Source organism: Carassius gibelio, chromosome A4 (genome assembly GCF_023724105.1).
Source record: "Carassius gibelio isolate Cgi1373 ecotype wild population from Czech Republic chromosome A4, carGib1.2-hapl.c, whole genome shotgun sequence".
Classification (NCBI taxonomy): Eukaryota; Metazoa; Chordata; class Actinopteri; order Cypriniformes; family Cyprinidae; genus Carassius; species Carassius gibelio.
Window position 1 is genome coordinate 3872959 of NC_068374.1, and position 27062 is coordinate 3900020.

Here is a 27062-nt window from a genome sequence, read left to right on the forward strand (position 1 = left end):
TATTTTGGTCTTGTTAAAATAATAATATGAGCTGCGAGTAAATAATGAATATAAAGAGTTAGGCTGCTGTGAGTGCAAGCATGAAACACAAAAACACAGTGATGGATACACTGGACACGATCCCCATCAGTGAACTGATGCTCGTTCTGTTTATCTTTCAGATGATAAAGTTTAGACACACTTTTAGCGCAGCGGAGCGCGCAGACAACTCTCGCGTCTGCTGTAGACACAGACAGTGTCTGCTCTATTTACAAATAAGTTATATAAGATAAAAAAAAATTTAAACTAAACCAGCGGCATAATGAGATGGAAATATAGACTAGAAAATATATATACACTTGTCCTCCGTCCATGACACTGACTCACTGCGGAACTGGCAATTTTAATCTGAACAGCTCTTAATGCTGAGTGGATGATTCGATGCATGATTGGCTAGTATTAACAAAAAAAATAATATATATATATATATATATATATATATATATTATCATCTTGTCTCAGTTATAAATTTGACTGGTAAATGAATTTTTAAGAACTATACTAAAACTTGTTTTTGAAAAATGTCTTTGTCTTTTGATTATTGGTTTTAAGAAGGGCATTTTTTTTTAGGCCAGATCGCCCAGCCCTGAAAGCAAGTAAAAAAGGCTCCCTTTAAAATCAAGTTGTCAATTAATTAAGCTATTTTTTCATCGTGTGCATTTTGTTGATTATAATGAGAGAACTTGAGTTTCATCGTGAGGACGTTTTATTAATCAGTCCATTCTTTTCAAATGTTTCAAAGATTTTTCAGAATTTCAAAGGTTTAGCTAAATCGTGAAAGTTTAATTTATTTGTTTCTTGTTTTTGGCTAAATAGGCCTAAATGATGGGAACAAAATTATACAGTGCCTCACGTTCTACAAAAATAAAGGAAATAATTAATAAAACATGCAATCATTTCCTTATCAGTGTAAAGACAAATATATTTTTCCCAACAAGTTATCTGTCAAAATAAAGGACAGGTAACGAATAACAAAAATGCATGTTGTTTTAAGGAATTTTAAAATACAAATTAAAAAATATGCCTAATATGTGAGAATATTGACATTTTGCATATTAATCCATGTAGCCTACCCCCCTAAAATAGGCTACCACTTTTAATGCTCAGATGCAAAGTAAACCACAATTTATTTTAAATAATATAACACATAATTCATATAATATAAATAATACTGCAGTAGCTTAGAGAAAATATAAGCACAGGCTTGACATTTATCCTGCTTGAATTCGTTCTAAGAATTGCACATAACCCCACTCGCAAGCATGAGCAACGCGTCCGTGCAACTACATTGTCACTGCAGCAGCAGACTCTGAGCGTATAAGCAGACACTGGAAGCGTATAAGTACAGTATCACAGCAGCGGCTGCAAAGCGTGTTTGGCAGATAGTATAACCATTTCAAACAATGGGTGTAATTCTTTCAACATTTGTTTTTATAACAATACACCATACTTTCACCCAAAACGATTAATTAAAAAGTTTAAATGGGTAAATACATATTTGTTATATTTAAATTTCTTTTCTGGCATAATTGTTAAAACATTAGACATTGGCAAAGTTGTTAAAACTCTTGACATGCATATTCTATGCATTTTGAGCACGTTTTGTGTTAAATCACATTTATTTTGTCAATCAAACTGTGCTTTCACTTTAATTGAGTGTGAGCAGCACAGCAAAAACAGACCGGACATCAAAACCCCCGCTGCACTGCTGTTCACGCGACGCTCCTGCTTGATGCTCACGCGCTGCTCCTGGTCCCGGTGTGAATGCACTCATTTATTAACATGGACGCCTGAAAAAATATGCGCTGCTCACGCTTGCGGTGTGAAAGAGGGGTAACTTCAAAAGTTTGATAACTTGTGGTTAAAGCGCCACTTAGAGGTCAAAAGCTGCAAATGCACTTTACAGACACCATGGCGGCAGTACCCGTGGTGGTAGAACAGCCGTTTTGGTTGGCAACCTACTGTAACAGTCAGAATAAATGTTTCAGAAATCTTCATAGAAACAGTAGGATCAGTATGTGTGTTTGTGTGTGAGAGAGTGTGTGTGTTTGAGATAGAGTGTGTGTGTGTGTAAGAGAGAGAGAGAGAGAGAGAGAAAAAAAAAAAGTGTTTATCTACATTTGGGTTTTATTGTAGTGTCACATCAATCATTTGTATTATTTCTATCAAAATGTCATTTCAACTGAAAAGTTCTTCATGAATCATGTTTGTGAAAATTACGTCATTCATTTTTCTCTATTGTTTTTGATCATACACAATAAAAACACAATGAGAAATTAACTTGAGATCAGATCTGAATTGATGTTTGTATCATGAATATAATCGATTCCTCAGAAGACTGACATGAGCTTCAGACGAGTTTCTGACATTATAAAATAAAATACTAATCATAGCATTTAATAAAATATACTGTAACTACAGAAAAGCTGTATTATTATGAGATCTCTTTCAAGTAGTGATTGTATTTACTTATTCTTTATATACTGATTTTTTATTTACTAAAATATGTAAACATGATAAAATATGTATAACCTGCTGATTTGATAATAATAGCAATTACAATATTATTTTTTAAATTATTACAAATCAAATAAATATTACAATATTACAATAATACTATTGTACTCTTAATTAAAGTGTCAATGCATGTATTATTATTAATAATACAAATTATACATAAATATTAATGTAATGTTTTATATATATATATAATGTTTTTTATAAACTGACTTTTTTTTAAGTGCAATATAATTTTTACAATAATATTTTTAACGGGTGTATATATATATATATATATATATATATATATATAGACGCACACATACACCTGGTAAAAATATTATTGTAAAAATTATATTGCACTTGGGAAGGGAAGCACACAAAAAAAAGCCAATTGGTACACCAAAATCAAATAACCCTAACCGTATCAAATAATTTTACCTGCATCCTATTATGACACGTCTGAGGGTCTATCACTTAATGGTTTCAAGTGATTAAAGAAAGGAGTGATGAAGGTGACATGAATCTCCCCTTTCAGTGTGCCACTTCAGCAGAAGAAAGACAAAAGGACAGAAAGTTACTCAGACCTTCTATCAGTAACAGTATGAAAATCATACTTAATACTATCCTAGTGTAGGTTTTCGAACAGTACGTGGGTAAAATTGACTTACGTTGGTGAATCATGGGTCTTTCTTTTGGGTGTTCTCCCCTGATAAAAATTTTATTCCAATAGTTGATCTAAAAAAAAAAAAAGAATAAATAAACAAATATCTTTTCAATATTGTTATCAGTGTTTGAAGAGGTTATGTAAACATACGTCTAAAGAATAAATTATGTTTTTATCACTTTACTCATTCCCACGCCACGCTTTTTTACCTCTCATGCGTTTGAGTCTAAACTAACGTTAGCTGACAGCATTAAACACATAACGTTAACTTACCAACAACAAAACACAGCAATGTCAGATGGTACTAACACATGAAATAGATGATAATATTGCTACGCTAATAGTGAAGCAATACAAAAACACACAAAGAGATAACTTATTTATATTATGAGGTTGCAGTAACGTTAAGATGACAGTTAAGTGCCCCGTGTCCCTAAACATTAAAGTTAGACTGATAAGGACTGAGAAATGTTTTCATACCTGATATACAGGGATGTAGTAGAGGCTAAACGCACGTAAACGCCGTTTACGCACCTCCCAAAATTCGGAAATAGCGTTTACCCACCTCCAAAGTGCGTTTAACCAGCTCTAAATTGAGTTTATCCACCTCTAAATAGCCTACAGTTGCTATGACATTTTAAATTAAGCTTATGTCGTTTTAGTTTCATATTGTTAATTATTAGTTGCATAGGTTGTTTGTTGTTAAAGACGAAGTCTTTCATATTGCGCTGCAACTTGTCAGTGTTGCGGTGTTGCCAGTAGTGGGAAGTTCGGATGATTTTACTGACTCGGATCTTTGAGTCTCGTTCAGCAAAATGAACTAATCTTTTCTCTTCCTGTCTCTATGGGACTGACAGGAAGAATAAAAGACTCGGACCTCACCTGTCGATTCAGAACCCATATGTTGTATAATCCGCATGTGCAGTCAACACAAAATGAATGAATCACTCTCTGAGACAACTCGGTAGTCCTGAGTCATATTAAAGATTCGTTCAAAATGAACGACACGCAACAGGCTGGATATCAAAAATGGATATCAGGCAATTAATAATAATAATAATAATAATAATAATAATAACGTTCGTTATTTTGAATAGAAATCATCACTCACACAGCAGCCATTCATCTCATCTCCGGTTTATTTGTGTTCTTATACATACAAAATCCACGATCCGCCAGGGCTATAGTCCAATGGTACGCACATTTGAAGAGATAATTTTATGACATGTTTGTAAAATATTTCGTCATACAGAATAACATTTCTATTCATTTTACACTGATTAATGCGATCTGAAGAACTAAAACAGCTAACAGAGCTAGCGATTACTCTCCTCTTATTGATTCGCATCAGCTATGACATCAGTGCAATATCAATAGTTTGTTAAGCTGTCAATCATCTTACGTGAACCACGTGACCAAAAGGATGTCCTTCTGCAATGAAGCTGTGTCTGTGTCATTCCAGTCTGTGTCATTGATAAAATATATGAAAGACTCCTCTGTGACAGTCAACTGAATATCTTTGAGTTGTGGATAAAACGAGAGGACCATTTGAGGACCATTCCTGGGCATTTGGGGAAACACTGATCCACATTTTTCTGACAAATTTGTAGACCAAACAACTAACCGATTAATTGAGAAAATATTCAACAGATTAATCGACTATGAAAATAATCCAAAATCCCTAATCATTACGTACAAATGCATTGCATTGGAACCCTTGGATATAAGCCTCCCTCTCTATTCCTATATTTTTTTTATAAATTGTTCTCTCTGTTTTGTCATTTAGTAAACTTTATAGATTTCAACCTTATTAATCCTTCTTGAGTCTCTTTAACAAGAACTTAGATTAATGTATGAATTGAATAGTGATTGTGTGACCTATATGAGGGAATAACAAGTGATAGGATGGGGCTCAATTTTTTCTCTGCCACTTAAGAAATTGTTACAAAACACTTCAGAATTGTTAACACTGAGTCAGTGCCTGACAGTAGAAACACTGGATATGTGATATAAACAATCACTGACTATTCTTGATTTAAGAATTTTATATTAAACTTAAGCTGTACAATTATTTCCTGTACAATAACTGAATATTTAGTTACACTGTGCAACAATACCTCCTGCTGTATTCATCCATTTTTCAAGGCAATATTTTTATATAACACACAGTAATTATTTTGTCAATTTTTTATTTACAGCATATCTGCAAGAAAGATAGCCTACATAGCTGTTTTTTTATTTTTACTTTATGTATATATTTTTTATCTATCACTCTTGTATCTGCACTTGTTGACTCTTAAGCTGATGTGGCCAGCAAAGTTTATCTTTGCTTAAAATAAATAATATTTCTTAATTCTATATTTCTGCATTAGTGGCAGGGGACTTGGATGTTTTAAATTTACCCTGTATTTGATAGGTGTAAGGTGCTAATTTAATCCCTGTCTGCATGCCATGTAACTGACATCAGAAGCCAGAGTTGATAAGACACTACAGACACCAGCAAAGTAGGTACTGGAAAAAGAGCCCCAGGCCAGCATCTGTAATAGACTTTGGGGCTCATGGGCCCATGGACTCCGTGAAAGTGGAATGAAGATCGCAAGATGGCCATTAATGACTGTGAAGTCAAAGACTTTTAACATGTCAGGGTAGTGCAGGGTGTTTTACTCCATTCCGGCTGTCTGGCTCTCTGGCTGTCTCTGTTCTAAATGCCCTCTGTGGACTGGTATTGTCATTCTGTATTTAGGCTATGTTAGGGGAGTGGGCCTATGTATGATGTGAACTGGCTGCATTGTACTTTTGCCAAATCATTCCTCTGAACAAATCATGACAATCATATAGTGGGATGTTGTACAATCATAAACATTCACTGATGAGTTTATCACAGACTTGGGCATGTGCACCATGCACTTTTGGACTAAAACAGATACAGCAAATCAATGTTTTCTTTGCACCAATCTTTAGGTGAAAAGGTGTAAAGTTACATAAGTATTTTAGCTGGCAAATATGAACATTTATGTACTGGGAGCAGGGAGACAAGAGTTATAGTGCAGACATCAACAAAAAAATAATGCAATAACATTTTATTAGACAATTTAGAAAATTATGTCTGCCCATGTGTGAGGTTTAAAACTTTTTACGGTATGAGTTGTTGCCCTGCTCTCAACTTATTTTTCTTTTTTCTCAATAGTTGTGTGGATTGTGATTCATCTTCACTGGTTGCAACATTTACTTGCAGATTTAGAACAGGTTTGTTGAAATACACTTGCAAAATATAGCCTTTTTTATATTCAAATTAGGGGTGTGACAAGACACATAGCTCTCTAGATGAGACTAAATATTGGATCTCCATACAAAGTAATGTAATGTACCTCTAATGCAGTTTAGATGCATCACATTGAAAACTACCATTCTGCAATATGGCCGGTGCGTTCATATGTCGATCCTGTGGCCTCTTTTTGAAAATTGTCAAAGGTTATGTTGATCATCAATTACTACACAGACATGAAGCAAATAATCAGTAACCTTGTTCTTTTGCTGGGTGCAAAGTTCAGCACATATTTAAACTGAAAAAATTATGTTCATTCGAAGTAAACCCCATACATTAATGGGAAAAGTATGTAGATATATTGGATAAATGCTTACAATTACTGTCAAATATTGTTTGACTATAAGTAATGACTATAAAAAAATATGGCTTTGCAAACTATTATAATGTAATCTTAGTTTTTCTACAGTTCAAAAACTAAATTGAACAGGAATTTAATATTAATAGATTTGATAATCCCATAAAATAAAAACCTAAAGCTTTTAAAATACGGTATTTTAAGTAATGTCATATAATTTTTTTTGTGTTTTACATCAAAACATCTGTACTTTGACAGGGAATTCTTGTGGATGTAATTGATAATGTTATGAATTTACCAAAGAATACTGTGTAAAAATAGAAGAATTTAATTAATTGTATAATTTTAAGGTATTTCTGCAATAATTTCTAGTTTATATGCAGATTTATTCATTTGACATTCTACAGACATTTTTTAATGAGATTTTCTTTTCATTCTTCAGCAGTGGAACTATAAAAATAAAGAAAATGTTTACAGTAAATATCTGTATTTAAAAAACAGAATTATTCCATAAAATAACTTAAGGTTTTTTACTGTAATTTGACAGTAAGTGTTTGGCAATTTTGCTGCCAGACTTTTTACCGTTTTTTTTACGATTGTTTTTTTTTTTTACATCATTAATCAGAATTCTGTCATTTACATTTTCCCAAACGTTTGACTTTTGTTTTTCTTCTGAACTCAAAAGAAGATACTTTGAAGAATGCTGGTAATCAAACCCAAGAAGTTCCTCAGGTATGGACATTATGAAGGGGACTAAATTAATTTATTTTTAAAAATTTCAATTTCTAAATTAATTTCTTTTTTGCATGCTACACACTAAATATTAATAATGCCGAGCCGGACACTTAATGTGGTGTCGCTGCAGGTAATGCTGTAAATGGTCTGTCAAACAACAGGTACATTGCTACAACATGCATTTAATGTAGTTAACATTGATGCATTACGTTAGACCTTTACTAAGAGATACTTTAAAGGTGCAGAAATGAAATCTCCCAAACAACTGGATTTAGATTTGGAAAGACGTTACACCACTGCAACGATAAATCCTGAGCGATTCAAAAATTGGCAACAACCAAGAAAAAGTACTCGTTGTTTCACTCAAAAATGATCCATGGTAATAGTTAAATAAATTAAAATACAAAATGTTTTTAATTTTAAAACTTTGCCATTTACTAATGTTTTGTTCAGAACACTTAAGTTTTGGTGTCTCAACAACTGGTCATTGTTAGTTCATGTTAGCTCTGATCCATTGAATAATGTCAACATGCACAAATTTAATCTTAATAATGTATTAGTAAATGTTGACGTTAACTACGGTTAATGTTAAGTATTTGTCATGTTAGTTCATGTTGGGTAGGTAACTAATGATAACAAATTAATTCTTATTGTAAATTGTAAAGTGTCACCTGAGTGTTTATTGTTTATACGTGTTAAATTGAAGTATAATTTATTTAAAGTAAAAATAAATACAAGAGTAATATCACTTAATGTTATATATATATATATATATATATATATATATATATATATATATATATATATATATATATATATATGTGTGTGTGTGTGTGTGTGTGTGTGTTTGTAGTATATAAATAAACCAATCATAACCATACAATTTTCATTAGAAAAATATATAAAAAAGATTACTGCAAAACATTCATAAATAATAATTAATTATTATTATTAGATTTGACATTTCCGCCCCGCTCACTTCTAAAATGATTCCTACGACCCTGCCATATAACAAAACTGAATATAAAACTTTAGCTATATGCTGACTTATCTTCATTTAGGGATCAAATAGGTTTGTGAAAATTATTTGGTAGGAAAGGAACCAAAATGGCTCTTTTGATGTTGAAGTTTGCAAACCCCTGAACTGGGGTGACCATATTTTCGTCTTTCAAAAAGAGGACAGTTAGTGCAGGAGGAAGGGGTGGGGATCGGTGGTTTAAATATCACCCAAAGTAGCACATTGCCCATATCCTAAACATTAAAACTGAAAATGTAATTTACATACCTAAAATACATATTTTACAGTCACTGTTATGCATATTTATCATAAACACCGCTAAAAGTTACGACAGCATTTGAGTGCCACGTAAAAATAAAAATAATAAAAATCTAAGATTATGAAATTAAAGTCTTAAAAGGTGAGTTCACCCAATAATCAAAATTAATTAATAACTCTCATGTCGTTCCAAACCAGTAAGACCTCAGTTTATCTCGGAACAGTTTAAGATATTTTAGATTTAGTCCGAGAGCTCTCAGTCCCTCCATTGAAGCTTTGTGTACGGTCTACTGTCCATGTCCAGAAAGGTAAGAAAAACATCAGAGGGTCAGTTAGAATTTGTTGAAGCATCAAAAATACATTTTGGTCCAAAAATAGCAAAAACTAGGACTTTATTCAGCATTGTCTTCTCTTCCGTGTCTGTTGTGAGAGAGTTCAAAACAAAGCAGTTTGTGATATCCGGTTCCCGAACTAATCATTCGATGTAACCGGATCTTTTTGAACCAGTTAACCAAATCGAACTGAATAATTTTAAACGGTTCGCGTCTCTAATACAGGTCCTTCTCAAAAAATTTGCATATTGTGAAAAAGTTCATTATTTTCCATAATGTAATAGTAAAAATTAAACTTTCATTTATTTTAGATTCATTGCACACCAACTGAAATATTTTAGGTCTTTTATTGTTTTAATACTGATGATTTTGGCATACAGCTCATGAAAACCCAAAATTCCTATCTCAAAAAATTAGCATATTTCATCCGACCAATAAAAGAAAAGTGTTTTTAATACAAAAAAAGTCAACCTTCAAATAATTATGTTCAGTTATGCACTCAATACTTGGTCGGGAATCCTTTGCAGAAATGACTGCTTCAATGCAGCGTGGCATGGAGTGCTTGTGATGTGCTTGCTGCAATTGCACTGAAGGGATAGATCAAATAAGCCAGTTGATGGAAAGATTGCGAAGAAATTTCATTGCTCCCTTGTAAAAGGATTTTTATTTTATTTTTTAGATACAAAAATACAGTAGTTTATTTTGATACTTGGTGTGGCTACTGTATTCTGAATGTTTTTTATTATTTTTTATTATTTTGATACACTTAAAATCAAGGTATTTAGTATTTTACTTTAAAATACATTTTGATGTATCTTTGCCCAACCCTGAAAATGGGAAACATCAACATTATTCATGGTAAGTAAATACTACTTCATGAAATGCTAACATATATAGATCTAAAAGTCTTGTGTCTGTCCATTCTGGACATCTCAGACAGCACTTAGACATTATGTACCTCATTAGTTTATTTATGATAGCTCACAAAGTAAATATTTGATCTTTTAAAGTAATTATAGCAGATTTTTTTAAGCACAACTTTCTGATGCTTCGTAGGCCTCCACACACAGCTTCATTTTATAATAAAAATAACATTTGAGCACTAGAATTCATGGTAAGAGTGAAACTACAGATCTTTATTTTATTTTTTCTCCAGCTGTGAGTCAGTGAAGGATGATGGCTTCTGTTAAAGAGCTGCTCGTGGACTCACTTAAGAAGCTGAACTGAAGGGGTTTCATTGGCGCTTAATGAATGCATATCATAAGCGTATGTCAGAGTCTGAAATGGAAAAGGCGGATATATTCGACACAGTGGATGAGATTGTGGTGCGTTTTAGACCAGAAGAAGCTGTGAAGATCACGGTGGACATCCTGAGGAAGATGAAGCAGAATGATCTGGCTGATCAGCTGGAAATAAAACATAAGCAAGGTAACATTTAATTCTCTGTAATTGTAATGTGGGTGACTGTTTACAAGTGTGATTGTTTAACCTGCTGATGTATTTTTATGTTTCTCTCTCACACAGCTCAGACTGAGAGCCATATGAAGGCATCTGTCCCTGTTGGAGCTGATTTACAACAGATCTGGGGTAAATAACAATTACTATCTATACATGGACATGATAAAATATAACTGCAAGCAGCAATTACAAGGCCAATCACATCAGCAGCAGATCTCTGATCTTGTACAAATAAATATTTGTTAACCTGATACTGTTTCTATAGGGACTGTGTCTGTCTTTCTCACACTTCAAACATTGCCCATCTAAATATATCACAGGTAGCACTGTCACCAAATTGATTTGGTCTCATCAAGGCATGATTACACATACAAATTAAAAGGTTAATTTAAGTAGGACAAAACATGCTGAAAATACAGCCTCACATCCTGTTTGGTGTGCTAGATGTCAGTGGTTTAACTAGGGCAGGGGTCGATTGCTACGGCCCTGCCCTGTAACAAAACTAAATGTATAACTTTAGCTATATACTGTCTTATCTTCATTTTAGGGATCAAAGGTTTTGTGAATGTTGATGTTTTGATATTGAAGTTTGCAAACCCCTGATCTAGGCTGACATTTTTCAAAAAGAGGACAGTTGGTGCAGGAGGAAGGGGTGGGGATTGGTGGTTTAAACATCACCCAAAGTAGCACATTGCCCATATCCAAAGTTACCCAGCCCAAATCCTGAAAATGTAATTTCCATACCTAAAATAAATATTTTACAGTCACTGTTATGCATATTGATCATAAACAGCTAAACTGCTTCCTACCAGTGGCCTTCCTTCACAAAAGATAACATCTCGCTGTCACAGTTGGTAAAACTGTAAAATGCTTCCTACCAGTGGCCTTCCTTCACAAACTATCAACTCTCAACATTCCTGTAGTCCCTGCTGTTCATCTTCTTTCACTTGCATCTCTTAATGAATCTACTATCATTAACTTGCACTTGCTTCCTCACCCTCATTGCCATTATACTCGCACAGTTTTATCATAGGTGGAATGAAAATTGGCATTCCATGATCTGAATATATGTGCGATTATTAGCAGAAAATTATACCCTGTGTCATGTACTCGCAGGAACAGTATGCTTGGAAAAAATATTTCACCTCTTCGAATGCATTTATTATTTGTAGAGCACCAGCCAACATACAACAGCATATATAATAGCAGGGGTCATATAACGCTGCTAAAAACAACATTATTTGGTGTAATGTGTTTATGCGGTTAAAGGTAAAAAAAAACATTATTTTCAACATACTGGACATAATTATTTCTTCTCAATTTCCCGCCTTCTGTAACACATTGATTTTTACAAGCCTCATCATTCTGAAAAGCGAGGAGTGCTGTTATTGGCCAGCTATCGAGTGCGTTGTGATTGGCTGAACACCTCAAGCGTGTGATGGAAATGTTACGCAACTTAACACTCCAAATAGAAAGAAAAAATTAAAATCACATCATATGACCCCTTTAATGAACATAAACAGAATCTCATCTTTAAAATTCTCTAATTTTTATAACAAAATAGGCTACTGTGTCTGCAAGGACATTCAATAGGTGGCCTTCCAAAACGCCAGCTCTACCAACGCACGTACTGCCGCCGGAGCGTCTGTAAAGTGCATTTGCAGCTTTTGACCACTGAGTGGAGCTTTAACCACAAGTTATCAAACAAGCGCATCAAAGCACATTTTCACAAATACACATCAGTTTTGACTCGCCGATGTGTTACATTTGACGGCTTCAGTCACGGAAAATGAAAGAAAAACACTGTAGTTCAAATATTTAATATTTAATATTCACAGATGAAAGTTTGGTACTTATGAAGTTATGTGTATTTCTTAGAACGAATTCAAGCAGGATAAATGTCAAGCCTGTGCCTGAACCTGTGATTATATTTTCTCTAAGCTACATGGTATTAAACCATATTTTAGATTTGACACATTTAAAAGGTGTGCAGTATTATTTATATTATATGAATTATGTGTTATATTATTGAAAATAAATTGTGGTTTACTTTGCATCTGAGCATTAAATGTGATAGCCTATTTTAAGGGGTAAGGCTACATGGATTAATATGCAAAATGTCAATATTTTCATATATTATGCTTTTATTTTAATTCATATTTAAAATTCCTTTAATAAAACAACATGCATTTTTGTTATTTGTTACCTGTCCTTTATTTTGACAGGAAAAAGACATTTGTCTGTACAATGATTAAGAAATTGTTGCATGTTAAGTAAAATGTGAAGCACTGTATAATTTAATTCCCATTATTTAGGGCTAATTAGCCTAAAACAAGAAACGAATGAATTAAACCTGCAAAACCAGCTAAATGTTTGAAACTCTAAAGAAAGTATGGATTATTAAAATGTCCTCGAAATTAAACTCAAGTTCTCCCATTATAATCAACAAAATGCACACAATGTAAAAAAGAGATTTATTAATTGACAACTTAAGGGATTTTAAAGGGAGCCTTCTTTACTTGCTATTAGTGCTGGGCAAAAGCATATGGCCTAAAATATCTGATTTATGATTTAAATCGATTTTAAAATAAATATTCAAATGACAAAGACATTATTCAAAACAAGTTTTAATATAGTTCTTTATCATTCATTTACTAATCAAATATATAACTGAAACAAGATGATAAAAAAAAAAAACAGTAATGTTATTCATCGAAGGATGAGAGAGGACCAGGCCTGGATTTATTTTGTTTTTGACTTTGTTTCTGTTTTGTGTTTATTTTGATTATTAAAGTGATTTTGATTATCTGCCGGTTTCCACCTCCTTCTTCCCGATGATTATGAAGTTTGTAATGCGTTAAACTGGTGCAGAGGGACGCCATGGGCAAGTGTGCCGCCATGGACGCTCGAGCGGGGTGGGCTGGAGTAAGTTGCCGGGGACGGACAAGCTCACTGCCGGCCGCCCGCACTGTGCAGGAGCGACTGCTGTCCGTGAGGAAGCAGAGGAGTCTGCGCCATTCGCCAGAGAGCCGGAGCCTGCTGCCGTCCACCTGAACGGGGAGGAGCAGGGAACGGGGGACTCCTGCCAGTTGCCCAAAACCAGAGGAGCCATCGGCATCCACCTTGCGGCAAGGGAGTGCCGTGCCTTCCGCCGAGGGCCGTCCAGTGCCACTGCCAGGCAACGCTGAGGAGATCCCCCAGCTGGTGGAGGGCCGAGCAGCAGTGTGCTGGGAACCGGAATTTTTTTTCTCCTCTCTCGTCTCTCTCGTCTCTTCCATCTCCTTTTCTCCTGCCTCGTCTGTCCTACCCCTAGGTCACCATGAGCGTAGCCGGAACTACTTCTCTCTGTTTATGTCTATGCAGAATCACAAAGGTACTGGGTTACTCCGCCGCGGTGCCCCCGAAGCAATCTAAAATAGTCTGAATATAAACACTTATTATAGGTGCACCCTAGTGATTCAGGACAAGCCAAAAACACAAATGGATTCATGGTGTACTTACTTATTATATACATTTTGTAAATTTTGAACACATAAAAAAAGTTAAGGACTGCAGCTCTGATTGGTTGTTTCTTAAAGGGGGGGTGAAATGCTCGTTTTCACTCAATATCCTGTTAATCTTGAGTACCTATAGAGTAGTACTGCATCCTTAATAACTCCAAAAAGTCTTTAGTTTTATTATATTCATAAGAGAAAGATAGTCTGTATCGATTTTTCCTGGAAAAACACGACCGGCTGGAGGCGTGATGTGTGGGCGGAGCTAAAGAATCACGAGCGCCAGTAGGCTTTTGCGTTGAGAGCGTTTGGAAGCTGTGACTTTACCGTGAGGAAAGCAGTTTTTCTCGCCGCATGCGGTTCCAACACACGATCGTGACCCTTTTTCGTTGGGACTGCATTATCCTTAAGAAATAAACGATGTGCAAATCCGGCGTCAAACTGGGCCTTGTTTGTAAAACAAGTATCTTCGAAATACAGGGAACAAACAAAAACACTTGCACAACTCCGTTGATGCTCTGTAAAAATAAACTCCATCCACTGGTCCCTTAATGCCGTTTCTCTTTTGGTAATCTGTGCAGGGTTGTCTTGCCCTGGCAACCAAAACCCTTAGGTCGTGTTTGTGTCTGCCTAGATGTACTGCTGCGTGTCTATCTTTCCCAGGTCCTGTGTGCACACCGGTTTTCAGTTGGCAATTAATTAGAGGAACACCTGTTGGCAATCAGCAATAGAGCGAGAGCTGGTAAAAAGGGAAGAGAACAGGCAGAGGTTTTTTGAAGTAGATTTCAGATTCAATATATGGTTAAGAATGAGAAAACATTATCTAAGGAGTTTGTTATTCAACAATATCTAAATCAAAATTACTCTTCAATGCTCCATATCTTCACAGATGACTCTAAATATATCCAAAGATTACAAGTCAAAATTCAGAAAAGGATAACTAATTTTGTATCAGTCTTTACAACAGAGCTAATAGCAATTTTATTAGCAATTCAATGGGTGGTGGAAGTTAAGCCTTCTAGGGTAGTCATCTGTGCTGATTCCTTGTCAGCTTTAAATAGTTTAATAAGTGCACAATCAACATCAAAGAAGGATTTAATATATGAAGTACTTCTAAATCTTCTTAGGATTCAGGAAATGGGTATAGACCTGAGGTTCCTATGGGTCCCCGCACATGTAGGAGTACTAGGGAATGAGATCGTTGATGAACTGGCCAAACAAGCATTGAAATTTTAACGTTGAGGTACAAATTGCACTGAGCAAAGCAGAAAAAAAAGGAAGAATTAAAGAACACATGAATAAAAAGAGGCAGGAAATGTGGGACAATGATTTAAAGGGCAGACACCTATACAATGTTCAAAAACAAGTTGGCAAAGGGAGAATATGAACAATAGAAAACAATAGAAAAGAAGACAATAATTACTCGACTTCGAATTGGACATTCTGGTTTAAATCATTCACACAATAGGGAAACATCAGTCAGGATTATGTACAACATGCAGTAAAGCATAGAATATTGAGCATTTATTTCTATATTTTTCATGATATTCCAAAGAAAGAGAAGAGTAATGTAAGAAACTGTGTAGTACTATGTACTATGAGAGAAATTCTTAGGTATCTGAAGAAAACCGGATTGGAAAGCAGAATATAAATGTCATATTAATACTACCAGTTTGTTTATGTAATTAGTATTATTTAGTTATGTATTTATTTATATTTAATTTTATATTTAATTATTTTTTCTAACTTCCTTCCCGTTAATGCTTCATACTCCAGTCCAGTTGGTGGTGGTAATACACCATAAGTTAGCTTGTCAACCGCCATTAAATCATACAAGAATACAAAAAGAGTTTTTGTGAAGCAGGTGGAGAGCAGACGTCTAGATGCATACAGCTTACTAGAGCTGGGTGATACTGAAGGGGCATTCGTGGAGTTTCTGCAGTAGTATGTAACAAGTTTGATCCTTGTGTTGGGGGTTTACTCTTGGTGGAGAGAGGGTGGTAAAGATTAATGTGTTTGTTTTCTTTCTTTCCTCGTATATGTTTGTATCTGTTGTATCTTTTTGGGTTAATTCAATTGGTAAATAAAACACCATATATACTGAAAAACCCGAAGTGTTTTTATTTTATTATTGTTGCAAACCTTCTCCTCCTCTGCAAACACTTGAATATGAATAATAATAGAGCACATTTCCTTTCCGTTACAGTATGGGATCCGAATAAAAAATAAAAAAAAGTCTACAACCAAGATCGATTGTTCCAATAATTAGAAAATGCTACATGCAATTATCCAAAATAAAAACAAACAAGATTTGTAATGAAGATCAAATATGTAGACGAATAAGAATAAATGCTGCGCGTCGCACTCAAGATCATGCGCAAATCTTGCACTCTGATATTTTAAGGAATTTGATACACACCTGCATTAAAAAAAAATCTTGGGAGCAGAACACACACACACACTGCTGGAGCGGGCGATATTGGTCAGAAATTCAACGAGAGTGATTTAAGAAAACAGTCCTGCTTCATTAACTTCATAATTATCAACACCAGTTTTGGGCCAATGACTTTATCAGTAGCACACACACTCTCTGCCTTGGCTGGTGATTGAATGTTTAGCCTTATGTTGTCTGCCTTCCATGTTTCTGTGTTATTGTGTTTTGATCTTGGACTATTTCCTTGTTTTTGATACTTTGGTGGCTGTTCTGACCTTCACCTGTTTACCTGGAATACCCTTTTGCCTTGTCTCTGCTGTTGATGTTTGCTGATGTGTTGACCCTGCCTGTTTCTACTATGCTCTCTGAATTAAAGCTTGCACTTGGATTCCCACTTTGTTGTCACGACTCCTAAGTTACACCGCCAGTTTAGTGCCACAGTGTTGGCTGAGTCAGAGTATCAAAGAAAAATTATATTGTTGTGTTGACAGTGAAATATTTTGTAAAATTTTGGAAAATCCTTTTAACCGTCAGAGATCGGGGCAGGCAGCAGAGAATCAGAGTCAAAATACACAAGCCAAAGGTCAGACACAGAAACACAGGAAAACGCTCGGAAATGTAATCTGGGACTTCGCAATGTGGTAGAGTGATATGATGAAAAAGTCATGCTAACAAATTATTAATTCATAGAAATAATTTAAGCAATTAATTAAAACCTTTTTTTATACTAGATTCAACTTGAATTTCAATACTATTAAACTGACTTTATAATCTCAAGGAGTCAACCTTTATATCAACATTTATATCAAACATTTTTAAATAATCCACAACTGAGCAACGTGGGAGGCAGGTTCTGCGCAAGTGTGGAAGTGAAGGTGCATGCGCAAAGTACTTTTCAGATGCAATGAAAAAAAGGAAAGGAAAAAGAAAACTGGATAAAACATACACAAAACTTGAAAATAGTTAACATAGCCTATATTAGGCCCACACTCTGTTACTAAGTATATATTGTAAATTTGTTAACACATGGTAACACATTTTAATAGCCTATTTTCGTTTGCTGCATTTATTATAATCTTTTGTGTTTGAAATATCTAAGTCATATATAAGTTGCATTTGATTACATTCAAAAATAGTAATGGCAGGCCTAATAATGTTATAGGCTAGTGTACCAACAGGATATTATTTGTTCCCCTCACTTTACAACAAATCCTTTAAATTAGGGATGCATACTGATACTGAACTCTTGTTGTACTCGTGTTGTACTCGTTAAAATGCCCCGATACCAAACACCTATACCACACAGCACATGATGATAACAGACAGTAGAATGAAGTTATTAGAGATTAAGGTTGTCTACACAGGATATTTTTACAAGGAACATTTCACTAGTTCACGCTTACATATAATTAGCTGAGGTATGGTATGCGTATTTGGCGTGCTGTCCGGGGAAGGGCTCCGAGCTCGGGAATTGCCCGAACCTAGAGTACCCCCCCTTCCCCGTATATTGTAAAGTGAACTTGAAGTGGGGAGATGGGGTGGAGGAGGGATGCTGATAAACCGTCAATGGATAGAGGTAAGTCAGCGATATTTATACTGTGGGATTGATTACTTGATTGTGGTCCACCTGTGATGATTAGGCTAAGTATCTGACGCGCTCCTCCCGAATCTTCATTGATAATTACATAATGTTTAAAATTCAGTATTAACACCTGTATTGCTGATGTGCGCGAGCTGATAAAGCACGCTAAGTGGATTGAGCATGCAGCGGTGGAGCTGCTCGAGCTTGTCGAGTGAATATGCAGTTCATCACTGGAAAGTTTGTAGTTCGGTCGGATATGTCAAAAACACTTAAGTAAAACAATGCACAAGTTACTTAACGGGAGAGAGAGAGAGAGAGAAAGCACGCTCACGCACTTCTGTTGTGTGATCTTTTGATGTTCACTCACATTTGGATTAAAACTAAATTGTGAAAAAAAGACAATTTATATGGGCATTCACCTCAAACATAATTTATTTTCAACCTTAGGCATACATGATTTTCTGGCGAAAGTGAATATTGCAGCTTGTGTGTAATGCGCTTGGCAGCACGTTACTGTCCCTCTTGTTCTGCAACAGTACAAATACAAATAAATTGCAGCATGTTTCAGATAAAAAACAAAAAATGCGACTTCTATTTGTGATAAATAACACAGGAGATTTACAACGAGTGGTTCCCTGCATTACTACAGCAAAGCGTGTCATTACACTACTAAGTCGCTGCAATGGAGCAGCACTAATGCTATTAAATTACAGATGATGAACCATAGAGCAAAAACATGAACAAAGAAAGTAACAAAAACTTGTAAAATATATTTTAATGGGCATAATTAAGTGTGAAAATAACCTAATTATATAAAGTTAAACCAAAAAATATTCAGAGACCAGATATACATTTTTATATAATTTTTTTACTAGCGGATACAGGGCACTATAGTTAATTTATGTAAATGAGTATAGCAAAATAAAGTAAACTGTGACAAATTATACCCACAAATTCTTCAGACAAAGTCTGGGGGAAAAATTGGAAAGTTCAGGTTTGTAGTTTTTAGCAGGAAACTACAGGCAGTCATTAAGGCTAAGGGTTGCACAACTAAGTATTGATAGTTGTGTAAATACTGTCATAAAGCTGTCTGAATAATTTTTGGTTGATTGTAATCCATTACATACCTTTCTATCAAAGTTATCTGAAATTATCAAGATTAATTTGCTCTGACACAGTTTAACTATGAGTTCTTGTCATATTTTATTACCATCTTCTATAGAGAATAAACTGTAATAATGTGAAATGTTGAAGGTGTCTGAATACATTTTGGTTTGACTGTATCTATTTAATAACTTAAATCACCCAGCTAACATTATACATACTCTTGATTTCTGTACCCAATATTTAAAAAAATTACAAATGCAAAAAAAAATATTGGTATCGGCAAGTACCAAAAATAAAAGCATCAGTATCAGGCGAGTACTGGAAAAAGTGGTATTGGTACATCCCTACTTTTAAATTTAACAAATATATCAGAAAAGAACAAGAATTAAAACTTTATAATTCTAATGGATAAATATAATTGCAGTTTATAATAATATAAGCTTAGCTATAAAAAAAAAATAAAAAAAATAAATATTTAAAGCGAAAACAAAGGTATGGTTGGGATCTCTCATTCGGGAGAAATCCAAACATTTCCCTATCCGTGATGTTGCACATTTGAAGCTTAACTATTGTTGATGAGGTCAAATAGGCACCGAATGGCTCTGAGAACAGCTGTTTCCAGTGAATATGTGTGAGTAAGGCACCAAGCGCGATCAAACTGAAACCTAAAAGACAAAATTTTCGGTCACACAGTAAAGGCATAATTAAAAAATGCAAACTTCTAGCGTTCTGAAAAATTCTGAAAGAATAATAACAGAGTTAATAAGAATTATTTGTAAATGCTGGACCGTTCTCATTTCGCTCTGCATATGGCACCTGAAGATTTTTTGTTTAAGCAAGAATGAACCGAAATTAAAACATTTAGCTTTTAATCTTTATTTATATATATATATATATATATATATATATATATATATATATATAAACAGGCCTTATATGTAATGGCTGTTTAATAACAATAGCTTGCATAAAAGCCTTTGTGTAAATGTGTTTCTTAAAATTCTTGAGTAGACTGTAGATGAGTAGACTGTAGCCTAAGACTATCCCACATTTTGAAATTAACTCACTGTATTTTTTTATGGTTTTTAAGGATGTTACAGTATTATATTCTAACGTTATTGTTGTTTTACTTCCTTCTTTCAAGTCAAGTCAAATCACCTTTATTTATATAGTGCTTTAAACAAAATACATTGCGTCAAAGCAACTGAACAACATTCATTAGGAAAACAGTGTGTCAATGATGCAAAATGACAGTTAAAGGCAGTTCACCATTGAATTCAGTTATGTCATCTCTGTTCAGTTTAAATAGTGTCTGTGCATTTATTTGCAATCAAGTCAATGATATCGCTGTAGATGAAGTGACCCCAACTAAGCAAACCAGAGGCAACAGCGGCAAGGAACCGAAACTCCATCGGTGACAGAATGGAGAAAAAACCCTTGGGAGAAACCAGGCTCAGTTGGGGGGTCAGTTCTCCTCTGACCAGACGAAACCAGTAGTTCAATTCCAGGCTTCATCTCCATTAACAATCCAACATTTTACATTCCAGGCTTCATCTCCATTAACAATCCAACATTTTACAATTACAATCAGTTTGCAATCCATCCCTTTGCGTCACCTGGCGGTAGTCTTGCGAATTATTTTAACACGCGACTGACTTGCAGTTAATGCCGCGGCCCTGCAGCGATGGTATTACCCATTATGGTTGTCCACCTACCATAAATGTATATTGTCCATATGCGATTTAACATTTTGGAGTGAATCATACACTGAAGACTTCATCAGAATTGTGTTGAAAAGAGGCAAAAAAAATTCCATAAAAGTTTTTAAGGTTACTTTATTTATATAGCACATTTAAAACAGCCACAAGACTGATCAAAGTGCTTCACAAAAGAAACAGCATCATAAGAGTAGTAAGAACACACAAAACAGACTAAAACAAAGAACCAGAATAAAATAAAACAAATAGAAAATATAATAGGCCAGAATATAAAACCTAATAGGCCAATAAAAGAGACTTAAAAATGGTCAGATTAGGGGGCCATTCGGATCTCCACTAGCAAGTCATTCCAGAAGGGAGGACCAATCACAGTCTAGAATGTGGAATTAAAAGAAGGTTCTGGTCAGATCTTAGGATTCTCGAGGGAATGTGTTGATGCAGCAATTCAGAAAGGTAATCATATTTTCACTTTGCTGCCATCTGGTAAGCGCTTCCGTAGCCTGATGGCAAAAACTGAGAGACTCAGGAGAAGTTTCTTCCCCCAGGCCATCAGGCTCTTAAACTCTAAACCAGCATCCTCATGCCTCCACTTAATGTTCACTTTATCTTTTTACTATATTCACTACCTCACATAGACACACTGACAGTGTCGCCCTGTTTTGCACATTTGCTTCTTGTACATTCCTGGGTATCTTAATATTTAAGACTACAGTAAAATGCATATATGCACATTGTACATCCCTGTGTATCTTAATATTTAAGACTACAGTTTACACTCATGCACATTATTTTGCGTTCTATATTTAATTCTACAATATACATTTTTTATATTCTATTCTTATATTTTTATTGTTTACTTTTATTTCATTCTTACATAGCTTTATTTATGTATATTTTCATCTGTGTTGTTTTCTTTAATAATTGCACTGTCCATGGAGCGGACCTGACTCACATTTCACTGCTGGTTATATATGCTATATATAATTTTGTATGGGACGAATAAAAATCTTGAATCTTGAGGTAGCTGGATGCTTGATTGTGTAAAGATTTAAAAACAAACAATAAGATTTTAAAATGTATTTTAAATTAAACAGGCAACCAATGAAGGGCCTTTAAAAGCAGAGTGGACTGATCAATTTTTTATTTTATTTTAATCTATTCTAGAGGAAGCATTTTGGACCAGTTGAAGACGGGCAATTTAGCTTTAGAAATTAATCACAACAGTCACTTTGTGCAGAATTGGTCTGCTCACTCCCTCATTCAGCATAGAACTGACGTCATTATACTACCTCATCAGTCAGTTCAATAAATGAACTGCTTTTGTCACTTTAATCAGACTGAATAAGCTTTTTTTTTTGCACTACAATCTTTTTATCTGCACTCTTTGTTCACTTCACTGGTTTGGGTTCTATCTGCCATGTGACTTATGCTGCTTTATTTAACTTGTTATTTTAAGTTGTATTTTATATTTGATCTAGATGTTTAGGCTCTACTGTTTGTTATCTGTGTGCACCATGGGTCTTAGAGTAATGCAATTTCAGTTATCTGTATGTATCTGCGAAGGACTGACAATAAAGCAGACTTGATATGCATTCAAGTGCAATTACAAACAAGAGCAGTAAGGTGACTGCAGTCCCATGCCCCAATCTTTAAATTGTCGAGAAAGTGAAACCAAATTTTAGCATCAAGATGTTGGTCTGGTTTCAGATAATAATAGGAACAACAAGATAATAATCTTCCTTGGCTATTAATTTAATTAGATCAGTATATTTTAAGTTTTGCGAGGGGACACTCGTTAATAATTTATTAAAAGTTGGTTTAAATGTTCCTCAGTCCCTGCCTCGAGATACCACAATACAATTTCTTGATATTTTAAGATATCTTAATTTCATAGATATAAAACAGGGGGAAACAGATTAATCTCATTTCATATTTTAATTTTTCTAAATCAAAAAGGCACCGATTTCGAGGAATGACCCGGGAAGCGTTCTACAGCAGAAAAGAATTCTCCAAAAGATTTAAATCTTTATCATAATATAAGTGACTACTGTGAGATTGAGACCATTTTACCAATCACACTGAGACATTTAAAATGACACCAAACATGGGAGTGAAAATAATAATAAGATTCACAACATTATATGTGGTATAAAAACGTATACCACAGGGCCGTTGAATGCTTGAATCTGATTGGCTGCCGAACGTTCTGAGATGTCATTATTTTCTGGGAAACGCATGGCAAACATAGTTCCAGGCAGCTCTCTTGACCACATTACACTTTCATATCACTTCACATAGTTAACCCTAATAACGGTCGTGCAGTTTGCACAAAAAGGTGTTGTCAGCGATGCCCTAATAATTTTATCAGTTAACCTATATAGTGTAGCATCTTAAAGGCTACACATGACATTTCTTACTATTGAGGTAATAACAGTGCTGTTTAGAGACACAAAGAGGTAGTCTAATTCACACAAGCTCTCTCTCTCTTTCTAACAACTTTATTAATAACTGCATTAGAATGCCATCAACGGCTCAAGCCTCCATTATCAGCTTTACAATTACATTTTGAAACTAGCAAAAGAGGGATTGGATGAGATGCGGAAGAAATAATCCAAGCACAAAAACCATCCAAATTCCTTTTAATATATCATCTGATCGATGTCTCGCGGTGTGGTAACCGTAGTATAAAGCGGAATGATTGAGTCCGGGCCATTGAATTATTAGAAAAATAATGCACACCTAATGATGAAACTCGTGATTTAAAACTCATTTTGCAGAGCGGAAAATGCCACCTGTGCGCCTTGATTCCATTTGTAACCTTGTTGTGTACGTAGAGAATATTTTTGTTTATTACTGGTGTCATATAAAGATCATCTCACAATTTGTACTTATTATGACTATTAGAAAAAAAATATTGATTTATTTTTACATTAATGAATAATGAATAATTAAACAAAATCACTATACAATCACATAACTGAATCATTTTGGCTAGAGTTATTTTTATTTTCCTAATTATTTCCTTTCATGTGTAATATTCATGTGAATGAAATGTGTTATTAATGTAAGTGAATAATTGTATACATTTGTGAGATATTTGTAAAGTAAGACAGAAAGACACTGTTTTCTGGACAAGAAGACTTTATTGAAGACAAAGAGACTGTGACTAGACTGTGAAGTGAGCTAAGAAACCACTGGATGTGTGTTACTCGATGTGTAATCTCGACGTGTCGAACTGCAGACGTGGTCTGCCAAAAACCTGGTGTCGGTGGTTCGCTTGACATTTTGTGGGAAAACTCTCTTTTACAGAAGTGATTGTCAACATAAAGATGGATAATCAAACACTTAAACTGTAATGTATAAAACTTGCCCTGTTCTTCTACTGGAACAAATTGATCTGAACTACTTTGGTGATGGTGGAGATGTTACCCAGGATTCAGTGACACACCTCAAGAGACTCAGGGCCCAGTTCAATAAAGCACTTTAAGTTTTTCCCTTAAGTATGAGCCTTAAGGAGTGATTTCCCCTTACCCAAGGGAATGTCTTTAGGGTGTTGCATATAATCCCTTCAACACTTCCCTTAGCAAAGGGAAACCGTTAAGAAATTCATGACAGCGACCGATGTTTTGCCGTTAAAAAATTTGATCACCTTGTTCTTTGGTGTGCATGTTCTGTATATGTCTGCGTGTTGTGTGCACATGGTGTTTTGTTTTGTTTGTTTGCCATGCACCTTTCTGTGGCATTCCTCCCTCCCCCTCGTTACTACCTCTTCCACTCCAAAATGTCTGTTCATCTCTCTATTTATTTCCATCTTTCGTGCTATTTGGTGCCAGATCGTTGTAAAGCCACTCTGTGCGGTCCAGTCTAGCAATGTTCAGTCATGCCATTGTCGTTCCTTGTTTGTTTTTATCCTATTTTTTCCCTTCCTCGTTTCCTAGACTGGGCACCTGCATTCTGCAGAAGTCTTTTGGTCCGCTCGGATGCCGGCTCTCACACTTTTTCCTCCCCTCTCCATTCTCTAAGCGGCCGTGCCATTGGATGCCCCCTGCCAATGTTTGTGTGTCCCATGTGTATTTGCAAGGACATTGAAGCCTCTAATTTTTCTGTTGGACTATTTTCCTTTGAGGTATCATCAGATTTAATATATAGTTAATCTCATCGAAGGCTGTATGGCTGGAAGTCAATCGCAGTTGTTTCTCTTTCATTCAGTGATTCTGCTTGTTAACAGCAGGTGTTCATCACTAATGCTCAATCAGCACTTCATTATGTCATTAACTTCTTTACACTCAAGTACAGACTTCTATAAACACCAAGCAATGTTCATTTAACACTGATCATTTTGTAGAGTATGAAGCAACAGTCTGTCTTAACCCATTTGAGGTCAATCACCGAACAGCCCCAGTTTATTATTGTTTCACTTTCACAGCACGTTAAACATCACTCTCTTACTTGATTTGGACAAACTGTGCATAAATTGAAAGTTCAAAGACTCTAGCTTCGATATTTGACCAATATTTTGATACAACATTGTTGCAGTGACAGATATTTAGTGATTTATGTCAGGAGTGCAAAATAATAAATCCGTATTATGCCACATTTTGAATAGAAATTCACAACTCACTCGTATTCAGTCACGTCAGCAGCGGTTTATTTGTGTTCACATAGACTCACTGAACAGCGTCAATAAGGATTTACCAAAAGACCAAAAGACCAAAGATGCATATCTGCGGAGATATATGGATATATTTACTGATGTTTACTTCATATTTCTTCAGACAGAATCATCATTTCTATTCATTTTCCACGGATTTACGCGATCTGATGATAAACAGCCTCTCCCAGTGATCTGTGTGTGTGTCAGTCAGACTCCAATTGGTCCTTCGCCTTGTCAATCTTTAAAGTGTCATAACCGGACACCGCCACATTGTGTCAAATGCTTCCTGTACACTTCCTGGTTCATATCTGCCCATAAGAACACTGATACACCTCTGTACACACGAAATATCCAAATAATAAACCCCTGATTACGATAGTAAAGCTTTGTATGAGATTTTCTTGAGATCTGGGGCGTTTTTATAAAAAAAACAAAACAAAAAAAAATAAAAAATGTACATCTGAAATGCTAACTTGTGCAGCTATGAAAAAGGCTACAAATAGCATATTTTTACAATAGTAAACGACCAAATTCCACCCCTGATCGCTAAAGGAAGTTGAGCAAAAGTGTACTTATAATTTCATAAATTGTCTGATGTAGCTTGATGCTAACGTTAGCTCCAGTGCTACTAATAGCAGGTGCTTTTCTTCTTCATAATGTATTTTTGTCTCAATAATTCACGTAAGGTCGTAAGAAAATGTTTTGTTGTATTTTTATAGTAAGACTTTTGATAAAAAAGGGCTAAATGCATACAGAGATTAAAACGAGATTGCAGCTTTGTGTCTTTGTGTTTTTTTCAGGCTTTACAATAACTATAGGTGGAATAAGAACAAAAAAATAATGAATAATGCGGATAATGTGTCATACCTGGCGGAGGTGTGAAAGACTCGTTTGGTGAGAACAATACAACAATGAATCGGGGAGTTTTGCAAAGCCAACACAAAATACAAAATACACAGGAGAGTTTACATGTGAGATCTTACAGGGATGACAAGTGCCATAAATCAATCTGATTAGCCTTCTCTAAAAACACACATGACACGGCCTTAGAAAATATTTCATAAAATTCACAGCTTTACAGATTAGATTATGAAATTTCAGTTGAAGTTTTGGAAGACTTGTGGCTTTAGCTACACTATGTTTCTAAAAACATATCCTAGATCAACAATTTTTTGAATACATTTAAAAATATATTTTTTTAATATTTTTATGTTTGAGCTTATATATCTCTATTATCATAACAGTCTGAGTGATTCTGATTCCTGAACAGTAAACTTTAAAGTGTCAGCTTTGTGAACAAATGTTGATTATGTATCTAGTCAGAAAGAATCATGAGCAGAAACCTTTTTATTTTGAGTATGTCATTTCAGTCTCCATGCCGAAAATAGGCGTGACTAGTAAGGGGTTAACACTTCTTCAGCACACTTCCTCTTCACACACCATG